This window comes from Pholcus phalangioides, unplaced genomic scaffold (assembly GCF_987345545.1).
Source record: "Pholcus phalangioides strain wild (caught in Gottingen) unplaced genomic scaffold, Ppha-v1.0 ptg000003l_1, whole genome shotgun sequence".
NCBI lineage: Eukaryota > Metazoa > Arthropoda > Arachnida > Araneae > Pholcidae > Pholcus > Pholcus phalangioides.
In genome coordinates, this window is record NW_028301596.1 from 1,709,569 (window position 1) to 1,726,596 (window position 17,028).

The following is a 17,028-nucleotide window of genomic DNA, read 5'->3' on the forward strand; positions in this document are numbered from 1 at the left end:
GAGATTTTCCTTCGCTAGAGCGTATATATGCCGAACGGAACCGTGCAATGGACGGTGAAACCGATCAGCTAATAGCTCATTGACGACGAGCCACCAGAGGGCTATATATATGACATGAATGTCGCTCTCCACTTGTTAATACAAGATATACGGAAGACTGGATGTTGTGAAGATATTTATTATTTCAGATGTTTATTTTTTAAGGAAGGAAAAAACTCATCTCTGCCTCCACCGGGAGTCGAACCCGGGTCCCTCGATTGCCGGACGAGTGCTCTGACCACTAAGCTACAGAGGAGATAGAGATTTTCCTTCGCTAGAGCGTATATATGCCGAACGGAACCGTGCAATGGACGGTGAAACCGATCAGCTAATAGCTCATTGACGACGAGCCACCAGAGGGCTATATATATGACATGAATGTCGCTCTCCACTTGTTAATACAAGATATACGGAAGACTGGATGTTGTGAAGATATTTATTATTTCAGATGTTTATTTTTTAAGGAAGGAAAAAACTCATCTCTGCCTCCACCGGGAGTCGAACCCGGGTCCCTCGATTGCCGGACGAGTGCTCTGACCACTAAGCTACAGAGGAGATAGAGATTTTCCTTCGCTAGAGCGTATATATGCCGAACGGAACCGTGCAATGGACGGTGAAACCGATCAGCTAATAGCTCATTGACGACGAGCCACCAGAGGGCTATATATATGACATGAATGTCGCTCTCCACTTGTTAATACAAGATATACGGAAGACTGGATGTTGTGAAGATATTTATTATTTCAGATGTTTATTTTTTAAGGAAGGAAAAAAACTCATCTCTGCCTCCACCGGGAGTCGAACCCGGGTCCCTCGATTGCCGGACGAGTGCTCTGACCACTAAGCTACAGAGGAGATAGAGATTTTCCTTCGCTAGAGCGTATATATGCCGAACGGAACCGTGCAATGGACGGTGAAACCGATCAGCTAATAGCTCATTGACGACGAGCCACCAGAGGGCTATATATATGACATGAATGTCGCTCTCCACTTGTTAATACAAGATATACGGAAGACTGGATGTTGTGAAGATATTTATTATTTCAGATGTTTATTTTTTAAGGAAGGAAAAAACTCATCTCTGCCTCCACCGGGAGTCGAACCCGGGTCCCTCGATTGCCGGACGAGTGCTCTGACCACTAAGCTACAGAGGAGATAGAGATTTTCCTTCGCTAGAGCGTATATATGCCGAACGGAACCGTGCAATGGACGGTGAAACCGATCAGCTAATAGCTCATTGACGACGAGCCACCAGAGGGCTATATATATGACATGAATGTCGCTCTCCACTTGTTAATACAAGATATACGGAAGACTGGATGTTGTGAAGATATTTATTATTTCAGATGTTTATTTTTTAAGGAAGGAAAAAACTCATCTCTGCCTCCACCGGGAGTCGAACCCGGGTCCCTCGATTGCCGGACGAGTGCTCTGACCACTAAGCTACAGAGGAGATAGAGATTTTCCTTCGCTAGAGCGTATATATGCCGAACGGAACCGTGCAATGGACGGTGAAACCGATCAGCTAATAGCTCATTGACGACGAGCCACCAGAGGGCTATATATATGACATGAATGTCGCTCTCCACTTGTTAATACAAGATATACGGAAGACTGGATGTTGTGAAGATATTTATTATTTCAGATGTTTATTTTTTAAGGAAGGAAAAAACTCATCTCTGCCTCCACCGGGAGTCGAACCCGGGTCCCTCGATTGCCGGACGAGTGCTCTGACCACTAAGCTACAGAGGAGATAGAGATTTTCCTTCGCTAGAGCGTATATATGCCGAACGGAACCGTGCAATGGACGGTGAAACCGATCAGCTAATAGCTCATTGACGACGAGCCACCAGAGGGCTATATATATGACATGAATGTCGCTCTCCACTTGTTAATACAAGATATACGGAAGACTGGATGTTGTGAAGATATTTATTATTTCAGATGTTTATTTTTTAAGGAAGGAAAAAACTCATCTCTGCCTCCACCGGGAGTCGAACCCGGGTCCCTCGATTGCCGGACGAGTGCTCTGACCACTAAGCTACAGAGGAGATAGAGATTTTCCTTCGCTAGAGCGTATATATGCCGAACGGAACCGTGCAATGGACGGTGAAACCGATCAGCTAATAGCTCATTGACGACGAGCCACCAGAGGGCTATATATATGACATGAATGTCGCTCTCCACTTGTTAATACAAGATATACGGAAGACTGGATGTTGTGAAGATATTTATTATTTCAGATGTTTATTTTTTAAGGAAGGAAAAAACTCATCTCTGCCTCCACCGGGAGTCGAACCCGGGTCCCTCGATTGCCGGACGAGTGCTCTGACCACTAAGCTACAGAGGAGATAGAGATTTTCCTTCGCTAGAGCGTATATATGCCGAACGGAACCGTGCAATGGACGGTGAAACCGATCAGCTAATAGCTCATTGACGACGAGCCACCAGAGGGCTATATATATGACATGAATGTCGCTCTCCACTTGTTAATACAAGATATACGGAAGACTGGATGTTGTGAAGATATTTATTATTTCAGATGTTTATTTTTTAAGGAAGGAAAAAACTCATCTCTGCCTCCACCGGGAGTCGAACCCGGGTCCCTCGATTGCCGGACGAGTGCTCTGACCACTAAGCTACAGAGGAGATAGAGATTTTCCTTCGCTAGAGCGTATATATGCCGAACGGAACCGTGCAATGGACGGTGAAACCGATCAGCTAATAGCTCATTGACGACGAGCCACCAGAGGGCTATATATATGACATGAATGTCGCTCTCCACTTGTTAATACAAGATATACGGAAGACTGGATGTTGTGAAGATATTTATTATTTCAGATGTTTATTTTTTAAGGAAGGAAAAAACTCATCTCTGCCTCCACCGGGAGTCGAACCCGGGTCCCTCGATTGCCGGACGAGTGCTCTGACCACTAAGCTACAGAGGAGATAGAGATTTTCCTTCGCTAGAGCGTATATATGCCGAACGGAACCGTGCAATGGACGGTGAAACCGATCAGCTAATAGCTCATTGACGACGAGCCACCAGAGGGCTATATATATGACATGAATGTCGCTCTCCACTTGTTAATACAAGATATACGGAAGACTGGATGTTGTGAAGATATTTATTATTTCAGATGTTTATTTTTTAAGGAAGGAAAAAACTCATCTCTGCCTCCACCGGGAGTCGAACCCGGGTCCCTCGATTGCCGGACGAGTGCTCTGACCACTAAGCTACAGAGGAGATAGAGATTTTCCTTCGCTAGAGCGTATATATGCCGAACGGAACCGTGCAATGGACGGTGAAACCGATCAGCTAATAGCTCATTGACGACGAGCCACCAGAGGGCTATATATATGACATGAATGTCGCTCTCCACTTGTTAATACAAGATATACGGCTCGTCGTCAATGAGCTATTAGCTGATCGGTTTCACCGTCCATTGCACGGTTCCGTTCGGCATATATACGCTCTAGCGAAGGAAAATCTCTATCTCCTCTGTAGCTTAGTGGTCAGAGCACTCGTCCGGCAATCGAGGGACCCGGGTTCGACTCCCGGTGGAGGCAGAGATGAGTTTTTTCCTTCCTTAAAAAATAAACATCTGAAATAATAAATATCTTCACAACATCCAGTCTTCCGTATATCTTGTATTAACAAGTGGAGAGCGACATTCATGTCATATATATAGCCCTCTGGTGGCTCGTCGTCAATGAGCTATTAGCTGATCGGTTTCACCGTCCATTGCACGGTTCCGTTCGGCATATATACGCTCTAGCGAAGGAAAATCTCTATCTCCTCTGTAGCTTAGTGGTCAGAGCACTCGTCCGGCAATCGAGGGACCCGGGTTCGACTCCCGGTGGAGGCAGAGATGAGTTTTTTCCTTCCTTAAAAAATAAACATCTGAAATAATAAATATCTTCACAACATCCAGTCTTCCGTATATCTTGTATTAACAAGTGGAGAGCGACATTCATGTCATATATATAGCCCTCTGGTGGCTCGTCGTCAATGAGCTATTAGCTGATCGGTTTCACCGTCCATTGCACGGTTCCGTTCGGCATATATACGCTCTAGCGAAGGAAAATCTCTATCTCCTCTGTAGCTTAGTGGTCAGAGCACTCGTCCGGCAATCGAGGGACCCGGGTTCGACTCCCGGTGGAGGCAGAGATGAGTTTTTTCCTTCCTTAAAAAATAAACATCTGAAATAATAAATATCTTCACAACATCCAGTCTTCCGTATATCTTGTATTAACAAGTGGAGAGCGACATTCATGTCATATATATAGCCCTCTGGTGGCTCGTCGTCAATGAGCTATTAGCTGATCGGTTTCACCGTCCATTGCACGGTTCCGTTCGGCATATATACGCTCTAGCGAAGGAAAATCTCTATCTCCTCTGTAGCTTAGTGGTCAGAGCACTCGTCCGGCAATCGAGGGACCCGGGTTCGACTCCCGGTGGAGGCAGAGATGAGTTTTTTCCTTCCTTAAAAAATAAACATCTGAAATAATAAATATCTTCACAACATCCAGTCTTCCGTATATCTTGTATTAACAAGTGGAGAGCGACATTCATGTCATATATATAGCCCTCTGGTGGCTCGTCGTCAATGAGCTATTAGCTGATCGGTTTCACCGTCCATTGCACGGTTCCGTTCGGCATATATACGCTCTAGCGAAGGAAAATCTCTATCTCCTCTGTAGCTTAGTGGTCAGAGCACTCGTCCGGCAATCGAGGGACCCGGGTTCGACTCCCGGTGGAGGCAGAGATGAGTTTTTTCCTTCCTTAAAAAATAAACATCTGAAATAATAAATATCTTCACAACATCCAGTCTTCCGTATATCTTGTATTAACAAGTGGAGAGCGACATTCATGTCATATATATAGCCCTCTGGTGGCTCGTCGTCAATGAGCTATTAGCTGATCGGTTTCACCGTCCATTGCACGGTTCCGTTCGGCATATATACGCTCTAGCGAAGGAAAATCTCTATCTCCTCTGTAGCTTAGTGGTCAGAGCACTCGTCCGGCAATCGAGGGACCCGGGTTCGACTCCCGGTGGAGGCAGAGATGAGTTTTTTCCTTCCTTAAAAAATAAACATCTGAAATAATAAATATCTTCACAACATCCAGTCTTCCGTATATCTTGTATTAACAAGTGGAGAGCGACATTCATGTCATATATATAGCCCTCTGGTGGCTCGTCGTCAATGAGCTATTAGCTGATCGGTTTCACCGTCCATTGCACGGTTCCGTTCGGCATATATACGCTCTAGCGAAGGAAAATCTCTATCTCCTCTGTAGCTTAGTGGTCAGAGCACTCGTCCGGCAATCGAGGGACCCGGGTTCGACTCCCGGTGGAGGCAGAGATGAGTTTTTTCCTTCCTTAAAAAATAAACATCTGAAATAATAAATATCTTCACAACATCCAGTCTTCCGTATATCTTGTATTAACAAGTGGAGAGCGACATTCATGTCATATATATAGCCCTCTGGTGGCTCGTCGTCAATGAGCTATTAGCTGATCGGTTTCACCGTCCATTGCACGGTTCCGTTCGGCATATATACGCTCTAGCGAAGGAAAATCTCTATCTCCTCTGTAGCTTAGTGGTCAGAGCACTCGTCCGGCAATCGAGGGACCCGGGTTCGACTCCCGGTGGAGGCAGAGATGAGTTTTTTCCTTCCTTAAAAAATAAACATCTGAAATAATAAATATCTTCACAACATCCAGTCTTCCGTATATCTTGTATTAACAAGTGGAGAGCGACATTCATGTCATATATATAGCCCTCTGGTGGCTCGTCGTCAATGAGCTATTAGCTGATCGGTTTCACCGTCCATTGCACGGTTCCGTTCGGCATATATACGCTCTAGCGAAGGAAAATCTCTATCTCCTCTGTAGCTTAGTGGTCAGAGCACTCGTCCGGCAATCGAGGGACCCGGGTTCGACTCCCGGTGGAGGCAGAGATGAGTTTTTTCCTTCCTTAAAAAATAAACATCTGAAATAATAAATATCTTCACAACATCCAGTCTTCCGTATATCTTGTATTAACAAGTGGAGAGCGACATTCATGTCATATATATAGCCCTCTGGTGGCTCGTCGTCAATGAGCTATTAGCTGATCGGTTTCACCGTCCATTGCACGGTTCCGTTCGGCATATATACGCTCTAGCGAAGGAAAATCTCTATCTCCTCTGTAGCTTAGTGGTCAGAGCACTCGTCCGGCAATCGAGGGACCCGGGTTCGACTCCCGGTGGAGGCAGAGATGAGTTTTTTCCTTCCTTAAAAAATAAACATCTGAAATAATAAATATCTTCACAACATCCAGTCTTCCGTATATCTTGTATTAACAAGTGGAGAGCGACATTCATGTCATATATATAGCCCTCTGGTGGCTCGTCGTCAATGAGCTATTAGCTGATCGGTTTCACCGTCCATTGCACGGTTCCGTTCGGCATATATACGCTCTAGCGAAGGAAAATCTCTATCTCCTCTGTAGCTTAGTGGTCAGAGCACTCGTCCGGCAATCGAGGGACCCGGGTTCGACTCCCGGTGGAGGCAGAGATGAGTTTTTTCCTTCCTTAAAAAATAAACATCTGAAATAATAAATATCTTCACAACATCCAGTCTTCCGTATATCTTGTATCAGTTATAAACTCAACTCTTGAAAGCTATCAACAAACAGTTCCCAAATCTTCTATTCCATCTATTCGATCAGTGCGTCAAATATCATTGCCTTCCGGAGCATTTCTAAACAGGGAAAATCATTCTATTTCTGAAAAGGGGCCAAAATCCAGCAAACCTATCATCATATCGACCAATGCCTCTATTATCAACAACAGGCAAAGTATTTGAAAGAATTTTGATTCATATCATATTGAAATATTATATTATATATCCTGGCTGCATATGTGAAAATCGGTACGGATTCCTAAAAGGTAAATCGGCCGAGCATGCTCTGTACATTTTTTGAAAGAAGAAATAGAAAATAGAAGGAAAGAAAGTAGAAATGTGGCCGTTATCTCAATAGACATAAATAGTGCTTGTTATTAAGTGAAAAATGATCCCAGTGCAGCATACATAGCGATTTTCACTGCAGTAGTGTCAGACGGTGGTGGTCAGACAGACCCACTCTAGCCTATACACAGGGTGTCCTGCAAATGCTAATGTGGCCTTTATATCATCAACCGTCCGTTGTAGAGGTGTGACTCCAATTTAACAAGTGTTCAAAAATTACCATGTACGTATCAGTTTTGAGAGTGAAAATTTACAGTGTCGCAAAAAATAAAAAATCTAAATTTTTATCCAGTCCCCCCATTCTCTAACTTCCAGTCAGAGAGTTGTCGCTCTGTATCTCCCGAGGCCAACGGAAAAAAATTCCATGTTTCTGAGTTCAATAGTTGCTGAGATATTTGAATTCAAAAATTGGAGAAAATTTATGGAGGGGAGAAAACAACAGCAAAACCTTACAGACAACGTTCCTTTCCCTCATTTATGCGGTATTTTCACAACTTTTCCCCGATTTCCAAATTCAGGAGAAAAAATTCGTTCACAGGGTTGCCAAAATAAAAAGTCTCGAGAGAATATATGGGTTACAGCATGAATCTTTTTCTTCCATATACATAAGGATAGAAGTATCTCGCCCCTGTGTATGTGCAGTAAAAAAAAATATCTTACATACTTGTAGTATTATTTATATACCCGCTGCAGTGGTCTAGTGGTCATAGTGACGGACACGCATCACGTGGATCCGGGTTCGAACGCCACCGTCGCCACAGTGGTGGTCGGCTGAAGTTGGTTTCCTGTGGTTCCCAACTTCGAGTCGCAAATGCGAGACGATCTCCCCATTAAAAATTCTCGCCACAGAGAGCAACAGACCTACAACAATAAATCATTCAATCATTAAACTTCACTCATAGTTAGAAAAACTGGTGGCAGATGGCAGCATTACACATAACAAAGCCTAACACAGAAATAAACTTCACGTCAGGTTTCACTACACGTACACACACATTTCAACGTGGACCAATTCGTTAGAGGTTTCGCAGAAGAATATGGACGAGGTGCATGTGTGGTTTGGTAGTAGTATTTATGTACCCACCCCCCTTCTTCTCTTCCGTACTCATAATAATTCCTTTTTTTCAATCGAAAAAGGGTCGATGAAAGAAAATCGTCTTGTTATTGAAATCGTCTTACCATAATACGGACCACGTAATGTGCATTGTGATTCATCGATGTGATCCATCAATGTGTTTTCATCGTGTGATCATCACATAAAAATGTGAATTTAATGTATAGTATCGCATAGAGTTATAGAGTTTATTCTATAGAGGAATGTGTATACGAGGCGCGTGTACGGTCAGAGCCGCCCTTAGAGGTGTGCAGCTTGTACGGTTGCACCGAGCACTGCGCTTTGTGAGCCGCCCCCCCCCCCACCCCCATTTACGGTAAGTTATTTGAGGCTTTCACCCGAATCTTAAATTATTTCTTCATTAATTCTAAGTTTTCATCGATTCTGGAAATTTTTCTTCCGTCGACTCTGAATTTTTGTCAATTCTGAAACTATTTCTTTTATTACTTTTCAATTCATGAATTCTAAAATTTTCATAAGTTTCCGGAATTGTTTCTCTCATTAGTTCAAAATTGCAGTCAGTACTGAATTTTCATCCGTTTTTGTCTTAGTTTGCATTCATTTATGTGTATGCAGTTTTTTTTGTGTAGATATTTCGCAGTATTCCTGCATATTCTGAAATAATAAATGCGGTCCCCCTCCCCCCCAAAAAAATATGTGAAATCGTGGCAACGCGACGTCCAAAACATTTTTCATTCCCCGAAATTTTTGAGACGAACCTGGCCCAGCTATTATTTTCTCACCGGGCTCCGCGTCTGGTAAGGGCGGCCCTGTGTACGGTTAAGTAGTACAGTCGAATCCCGCTATAACGAACTCCAAGAGACCAGAGAAATCAATCCGTTATAACGAAATTTCGTGATAAAGGAATCACAGGTATTTGCATTGTTCCTATGTAAACTTATCTGGGGGAATTAGAAACATGTTCGTTAAAACGATATTTTCGCTATAACGGTATTAGTTATAAAGGGATTCGACTGTAAAGGTATCGTATAGTAGAACTGTAGTTTTGACTGCTGTAGCACATGTAGCACGTTTTGAGATAAACAATCCTTTAGAAGGCGTTTCAGCTGCGGAAATGTTGAGCCTGATAAGGCTAATCAGATCGCTCTGAGGGTCAATAGCCAACGGATACTCATATCTAAATTAATGAATATACAGATAACCCGCGGAAATAACTGATATTATTTCCCTCTTTCTTGGGCAAAGCATACGAAGCCCATTCAAGGAATAAACACAACTCTGTAAACAGTTAAATTATAAAGAGAAGAAAGAATACTGTAAATGTGTAAGTTGAGCAGTTATAGGTTACGTATAAGGGGTCATTCAAGTATTACGACCATTCAAATATTAAGGCCATTCAGATTTTCAGCCATTTTTGACCCCCCCCCCTTGTCAGCAAAAGTCAGCAAAGCACTGCCCCTCCCCACTCCCAGCAAAATTTCGTCAACAGCTTAGAATATTTCATATTTTCAAAAAGGGGTGGTTGATGACGTAAGCAACCTGCAAACCCCCCTCCCCCCCGGTCATCAAAAGTCAGCTAATCCGAAACCCCCCCCGATGCTGACGTAATACTTGAATGACCCCTAAAATGTAATAACCAATCTCGTGGTGTGAAATGAACTCTGAAGCTCCATAAAAATGATTTTAAAAATATTTTTCTTAGATGCAAATCAAATGCAAAGGATAAGTCGTGTCAATTGGCTCTTTCAAAGTGGAAGAAAAAAAGGAATGCACGACACTACCAGGGGCGTAGCCAGAAATTTCATTCGGGGGGGGGGACCAAAGTGACAGAACAATGGATTTGGCAATCTTTTTCCCTTTTTTCGGCCTTTTTCTCACATTTCGGTGGTGGACCGGACCTCCAAGTCCCCCCCCCCCCCTGGCTACGCCCTTGGACACTACTACTACTTAATTGTACATGAACCTCGTACAGAATTACGGCCCTTGCTCTAGAGCCTTCTATTTTAAAGAGAAGAGCAACACCGTACCAATATAAATGAAAGATAGTGTAAAAGTATCCAAGCAACAAACCTTCAGCGTGTTTTTCTCAGATCGAAGTTTTTACAGCTCTTCTAAACCTACCTTGTAAAAACTGCTGAAATTTTGTGGGAATGTTTACATGAAATGTGTAAGTAAAATCAACCTCAATCCCCTTCCGCTTCATGCCTGTTTGTTCGTAGCCTTATTATAGTGATGGGCGATGCACTCAGTTTTGGAAGAAAAGAAAATTGGAATGATAAAAGGAGTCGATCCACCAACATCTCATTGTCTGTGCGAGTGCTCTACCATTAAACTACAGAGGACAGATATTTTCTTTCCGAAGAACATATGTATAAACGCTGCGCATGGACAGCCTACTGGCTCAGCTAATAGCTCTTACGACGTCTTCACCCAGATAGCTGTAGTGTGTTTCGGCTTTAAGTGTCGACATCTGGAGCTGACGTCGTGAGAGCTAATAGCTGAGCTAGGAGGCTGTCCATGCGCAGTCTCGTTCAGCGTTCATACATATGCTCTAAGGAAAGAAAATATCTGTCCTCTCTCTGTAGCCTAGTGATAGATAAAAAACTCGCCGCAGAGAGCAACAGGCCTACCACGTTACAATTATTCATTCCTTACACTTCACTCACTTGAGAAAAAACTCATAGTTAAAAAAACTGATTGCAAATGGCGGCACTACACATAACAAGCATTACACAGAAACAAACTTCAAGGAAGGTTCACTATACACACACATTCCAATATGTATCAATTCGTTAGAGGTTCCGCAGAGGAATATTATGGACGAGGTGCATGTCTGGTTTAATAATAGTAGCCTAGTGGTAGAGCAGAGCACTCGTCCAGGCAGTGTGAGGTTGATGGTTCGATTTCCCACAAAGAAATGTGAATTTTCTTTCCGAATTCATCTTCATCTCCGCTTGGTTATCCAGGCTTTCGTACTTCGTGTGAACAGCGGAAAGTGACATCGTTTCTCTTTATGTTGGTGTAGTAGTTTACTTTTTAAAATCTTGACGATATGGGGAGCAAAATAGGATCTCAGGAAAATACATGCCAATTTTTTTGCTTGGCAATTTTACACTGTGTCTTTGATTTCTTTTTTCACTTTTGTTTTAAAGAACTAATAACCGATTGATACAAATTATCTTTATTTCATTTGCAATTAAGTAAAATATTTTCTTTTAATCTTTTTTTTATCGACTTTTTCAAGCCTCAGAGCTCGCGGTAACCCTTACAATGCTATTTCTCTCAACGTCGATTTTCTTCTTTCAACCGACGGGTTTGTGAAACAAAATGGTTGTGTGATTAAAATTCATAGAGTTCCTAATCTCAAATGCAAATCTTCGTTAACGAATTTTCGTGACCAACTAATCTTCCGTATCAGTAGTTGTTGGGATGCAACGTATATAGTATTGAAGTTGGTGTTCTGCGATTCCCACCTTCCAAGCGTGAATGCAAGCCGATGTCGCCGTTAAAAAGTCTCTCCACAGATGGAACAACACACCAACAACGATTCAAATTTTCAATTAGACTTTCCTTATAGTTAGCAAACTAGATGACAGCACCAAAAATTCATGCACAACACTCAGATTATTGGGTGGGCTAACCACATTTTTTCGAGAAATATACGGGGAATTTGGTTCGCAAGTACGGGGCATCGTCAAGTATCACCAAAAATTCGCAAAATTCCGACAAAACTGTCAAATATTGCACACAATCAAAATTTACAATAACACACCACATAGCTGTTTTCAATCGCCAAGTTTGAATGGTTTTCCCGAACACATTCGTTTATAACGATTCGAGAGTTTCGTTTTTCGTCAATCGATTCAACTTTATTTCTTCTATTCCCCTGAACCCTTTTCTCCTCTTGTGGAAGGAATTCCATGTTTGCATACATTTTTAGTTTGTGGTGTGAATATGCTCATTCTGAAAATATGTAATAAGAAAAATGAATTTTTTCCATGAAATTCACACAGGAAATATCAATGTTACCAGACCCATTTCCTAGGAAACTAAATGAAAAGAAGGGGATAATAAAAATGTGTGCGTGTGCGTGCAGATATTGATGCTATATGGATAAAATGCTAATGTTAGAATGATAAGTTATTATGTAGCCCAAAACATTGATGAATCAGTTCGAATTCTATTCACTTTCCCGTTCTGACATTTTTGCATCAAAAAGACATGCTCATGAATAATGATTGGAATGGAGAAAAACTTTAAGCTGGGATCAGTGCGGGTTTAATAGACGCTTTATCATTGACAGGTTTATCTTTGCGCTTGTTTAGTAGGGGGGAGAGACTGCTTATATGCATGGAAAATATTATACATTGCCCACATAAAAAATATTTATGATTGCCTCATTCTAACTATGGATATCGTTTAATCGGGGGATTAACTTGTTGGGATAGATCGGGGGAAGCTATTGCTTTCCCCCAATCTATCCCAACAAGTTTATCGTATTTATTTTTAAACGTGCCAATTGTGTTAGAAGCGGAGATAAGCTATTCCATTTATACAATATATTAACAACAAAAAATAATAAATATATAAAAATATAAATAAGAATATATTGATCTCACATGGTGGCCGTTTTATTTCGTGGAATTCATTTTAATCCCCTGCAATTTGCACTACAATACAAACTCTCGATAACGCACACCCACAGGACCGAAAATTTCATCCACTAACACGGAGTGTTCGCTAATGGGAAGGTACGATATTCAGTAGAACCTCGTTTTTACGACATAAGGTTTTATACAACATTTGGCTTCTATTATAAAGCTTTATTGCTATTGTTTGTTGTTCGTTTTAATATTGAAATGAATGACAAGTCGTCTCGATAAAGAAAGTTCGTTTAAATTGTACTGCATTCATCGCTTTTATACTGGCGATTATGCATAATTCCCAAATAAAGTTGGAAATTCTAATACATATGGAAAAATTTATATTTTTTTCTTCTCTTCACTAAACCAATCAATTATTTTTACTTTGCGCATATTTTGCAATGAAATAAAGTTAAATTAAAATCAGTCTGAAAAAATACACAAACAAACATTCATAACAACATTATCAGTCTTGTAATGCCGGCTTTCTTCTCACGCAAGGCCGTAGCGAGGAGGGTGGGGACTTGTGGGGTCTGGATTTCCCCCCCCCCCGAAATGTGAGAAAATTACTCAAAAAAGGGTGAAAAGATGGCTATATCTATTGTCCGACCACTTTTGCCCCCCCCCCCACCCCAAAATGCAAATGGTCAATCCTCTGAACGTTATTTCTGGCTACGGGACTGTTCTCACGTATCAACAAACAAGACCCATCTCTCACCACCATTCGAATTCACCATCCTCGGACCACAGTTATGTTCAGTTAATTAAATAATTAATTTTCGATTTACCGTATTTACCAACAGGGCCGCAACTGAGGGGGAGCAGGCGGCTCTGGTGCCCGGGTGCTGTACCAGAAGTGGCGCTGAATACCCCCTTTAATTGCATCTTCTACATGTCAAGGGGGCACCAAAATGCGTGTTTGCCCGAGTAACAAAGTATCTAGTTGCCGCTCTGTTTACCAACACGAGAGCTTCGGATTAAACATATTCTTACTTAAATAAAATAAATTCTCGGTTTATGACCAAAAATTATTAAATTAGAGTTTTTAAAGAAAAATTCGAGTTTGCTTGATTTTACTGTCCGCTATCGAAAGGTTCCGCTAACGGGGAATGAAATACAGTCGAATCCCGTTATAAAGAACGCCAAGAGACCGCAGGAATCACTTTGTTAAAACGAAATTTCGTTATAAAGGAATTCTAGGTTACCTAGCATTGTTCCTATGTGAATTCATTTGGGGGATTAAAAAAGTGTTCGTTAAAACGAGATTTTCGCTATAACGGTATTCGTTAAAACGGGATTTGACTGTATATTGAAGCCCTATTCCACGGGACCGGGAGGATCAGTAAAGTGTCCATTATGAGAGGTTCAACTGTAGTGCTTCATTTCCCGCCATATTACTGTGACCATACTTCCCGAGACAGTCCTGGTTTTTCACGTATTTTCAACGAAGCTAACTTGACTTCTTCAACGATCAAAATTATCTTCCCAACTGTGAAATTATATTATGATAGTTACGACTACAAATAAGAATATTCATCCCACATATTTGTCACATATTTTCTATTTTAATTCACTGTGATATGAAGTGGTACTTCAGCATTTCCCTTGACTGGCGACTTTTCTGTGATTTTAGCCAACACCCGCTATAGATCTATAGGGGGGCATCGAGCTTATGTATAATATAATATAAGCTCGATGATAGGGGGTGTTGTTTCAGCACGAGTTAGCAACTTTTGGTATCATTTTTGGCAATGTCCTGCATTTCTATTCTGACCATATTTCCTCGAGAAAAATACGGGATATTGAGATTCCAAATACGGGACATCGCCAAAACCGAACAAAGTTGCCAAATGTTGTTAAAACTACGGAAAAATCCTAATGGTGGGAAATGAAGCGTTACTGCAAATTGCAGTGAATCAAAATGAATTTCACGAAAAAAACGTTCACCAAGACAAATGTGGGAGATTAATATTCTCATTTATAGTTGTAATTATCATAATAGAGTTTAGAGAGATATAGATGGCTTCTTTCTCAGCCAGAGATATCAAGGAAACAGTTATTTTCCGGATATTACGCTGAGGTGAGCTCGGAAAGAAAAGTCATCACGTCTCCGCCGGGACTCGAACCCAGGCCCTCTTGCATACCGGGCAAGCATCTCTGGCTGAGAAAGAAGCCATCTATATCTCTCTAAACCGTCCCACCCGGGGGCCATTTCCTGAAGTTAAGAGAGGCTACTAATGCCTCTACTTCAGCGCCTCACGACACAGTGCGTGAAATTAGGAAGGCAGATTCATGTGTCTCCAGTGGTGTAGATGGTAGCATGCTTGCCCGGTATGCAAGAGGGCCTGGGTTTGAGTCCCGGCGGAGACGTGATGACTTTTCTTTCCGAGCTCACCTCAGCGTAATATCCGGAAAATAACTGTTTCCTTGATAATAGAGTTTATTAGTTGAAAAAATAATTTCAATCTTTGACTTCAATAATGAATAAAAATTCAAGTAGGCTTCGTGTAAAATACGGGAAAAACCGGGACACTTTTGCCAAAAAGTCGGGACGGCCAAAAATACAGAAAATACCAGGACTGTCCCGGGAAATACAGGACGTATGGTCACCTCATGAATTCCGAAACCAGATTCCCGTATTTTTCTCGAGCAAATATGGTTAGATGTACTATATTTTTGTCAAGGAAATATGGTCAGATAAATTATGTAAGACTCGTCTGATTCTGAGCTGATTCATGTTGAACCCAATTTATTTATATTTACGAATTTTAAAACTGAACCATCGAGCTTATATTTAGTATAGCTTTAATATAAGCTCAATGTACTGAAGCTGGTCACTGCAGCCCATTTGTGGATATTCTTTCCACCATGCAGCCCATCGTCTTGCTTTATTCAACTGTAACCGTAACCGTTTCAAACCTTGTTTGTAAACAATGGCACTTGCTTTGTTTTCTCCATATCTTGAACGTTTGTTATAAAAAATTGATAACTTTTTGTTTTATAAAAGCATTCTTTTTCCATAAATATTGATTTTAAAGTTTAATTTTAATGTTTTAAATTATTTGAATGCTAAATAGAATCGTATACCTGTTTTCTTTTCTTTTCAAATTGAACTCATGGCTCAATAAGCTTCATCCTGGGGGAGGGGGGGGGGAAAGAGAGGCGCTCACTCCTTGTAAATTTTTTAGTCTGGCTGAGATTCCGAAAGCAGGGTTAAAGCCGGGTTTTCCTGTGTCGCGCGCAAGGTGATTCGCCCAGCGCGACACGCCGTCCACTCACCAGTAAAGAAAAGTAGCATGACTGTTTTCCTACAGAGCGCAATACGCCTGACGACAGCGCTTTACGTCGGGCGTGATAGACCGACTGCTTCTGGATGAGTTAAAAGCGTCGTGCGCCGCAGTTTTGCCGATATTCTCTTCACTCTTGTGTGTTTTCTTTTCCTTCCCTTCAAACCGGAGCATGCAGACGACAGAGTAGCTGATGCCAAGGCCATATACTATAATATAGCCGCCCTGATCTAAGAAAGCACAAACGCATAGCGTAATTATGTAACACTTTTCTGCCAGTGCGAAATGGTCTAATTCAATTCACGCGGCGCAAGAAACCTATTCATACGAAAACCTCTGGCGTTACGGCGAATTCGGCTATCACTTTTCTCACCAACCAATTACCCTAGCGCTTTGGCTCTTTCAAAATATTTTCATTGGTGACAATGTGTGTGTTTTTTTTGGTTAATTTTCCATAAGCATGTAGTCAGCACCTATGTGGCGACTTTTTTTTCTCACCAAGATATCGCCACTTTTGCAGGGGTCAGTTTAAGATGGCCAACAAAGAAGGCATACAAATATGCAAAAAAAATTGGTTTGCTCCCAATGCAATACCTTTTTTTTCATGGTATACATTTTTTTTTGTTTGAGTGGTTATAATGACGGACACCGTCACCGTAGTAGGGGTTGGCTGAAGTTGGTTTTATGTGGTTCCTAACTTCGAAGTGCGAATGCAAGCCGATTTCCCAGTTGAAAAGTCGCGCCGCAGAGAGCAACAGGCCTGCAATGTTACAATTATTCATTCCTTACACTTCACTCACTATGATTTGAGACAAAACTCATAGGTTAAAAAATTGATTGCAGATGGAAGCACAACAAATAACGAGCATTACACAGAAATAAACTTCACGGACGGTTCACTATACATACACACACATTCCAACATGTACCAATTTGTTAGAAGTTCCACAGCGGAATATGGACGAGGT

General features: G+C 41.6%; 1 protein-coding gene across 1 annotated transcript in view; it reads left to right on the top strand.

Moving 5' to 3' along the window:
• Positions 1–17,028, top strand: part of LOC149087880 (long-chain-fatty-acid--CoA ligase 1-like) — a 64,988-nt gene that overhangs the window by 9,351 nt on the left and 38,609 nt on the right. The window lies entirely within an intron of this gene.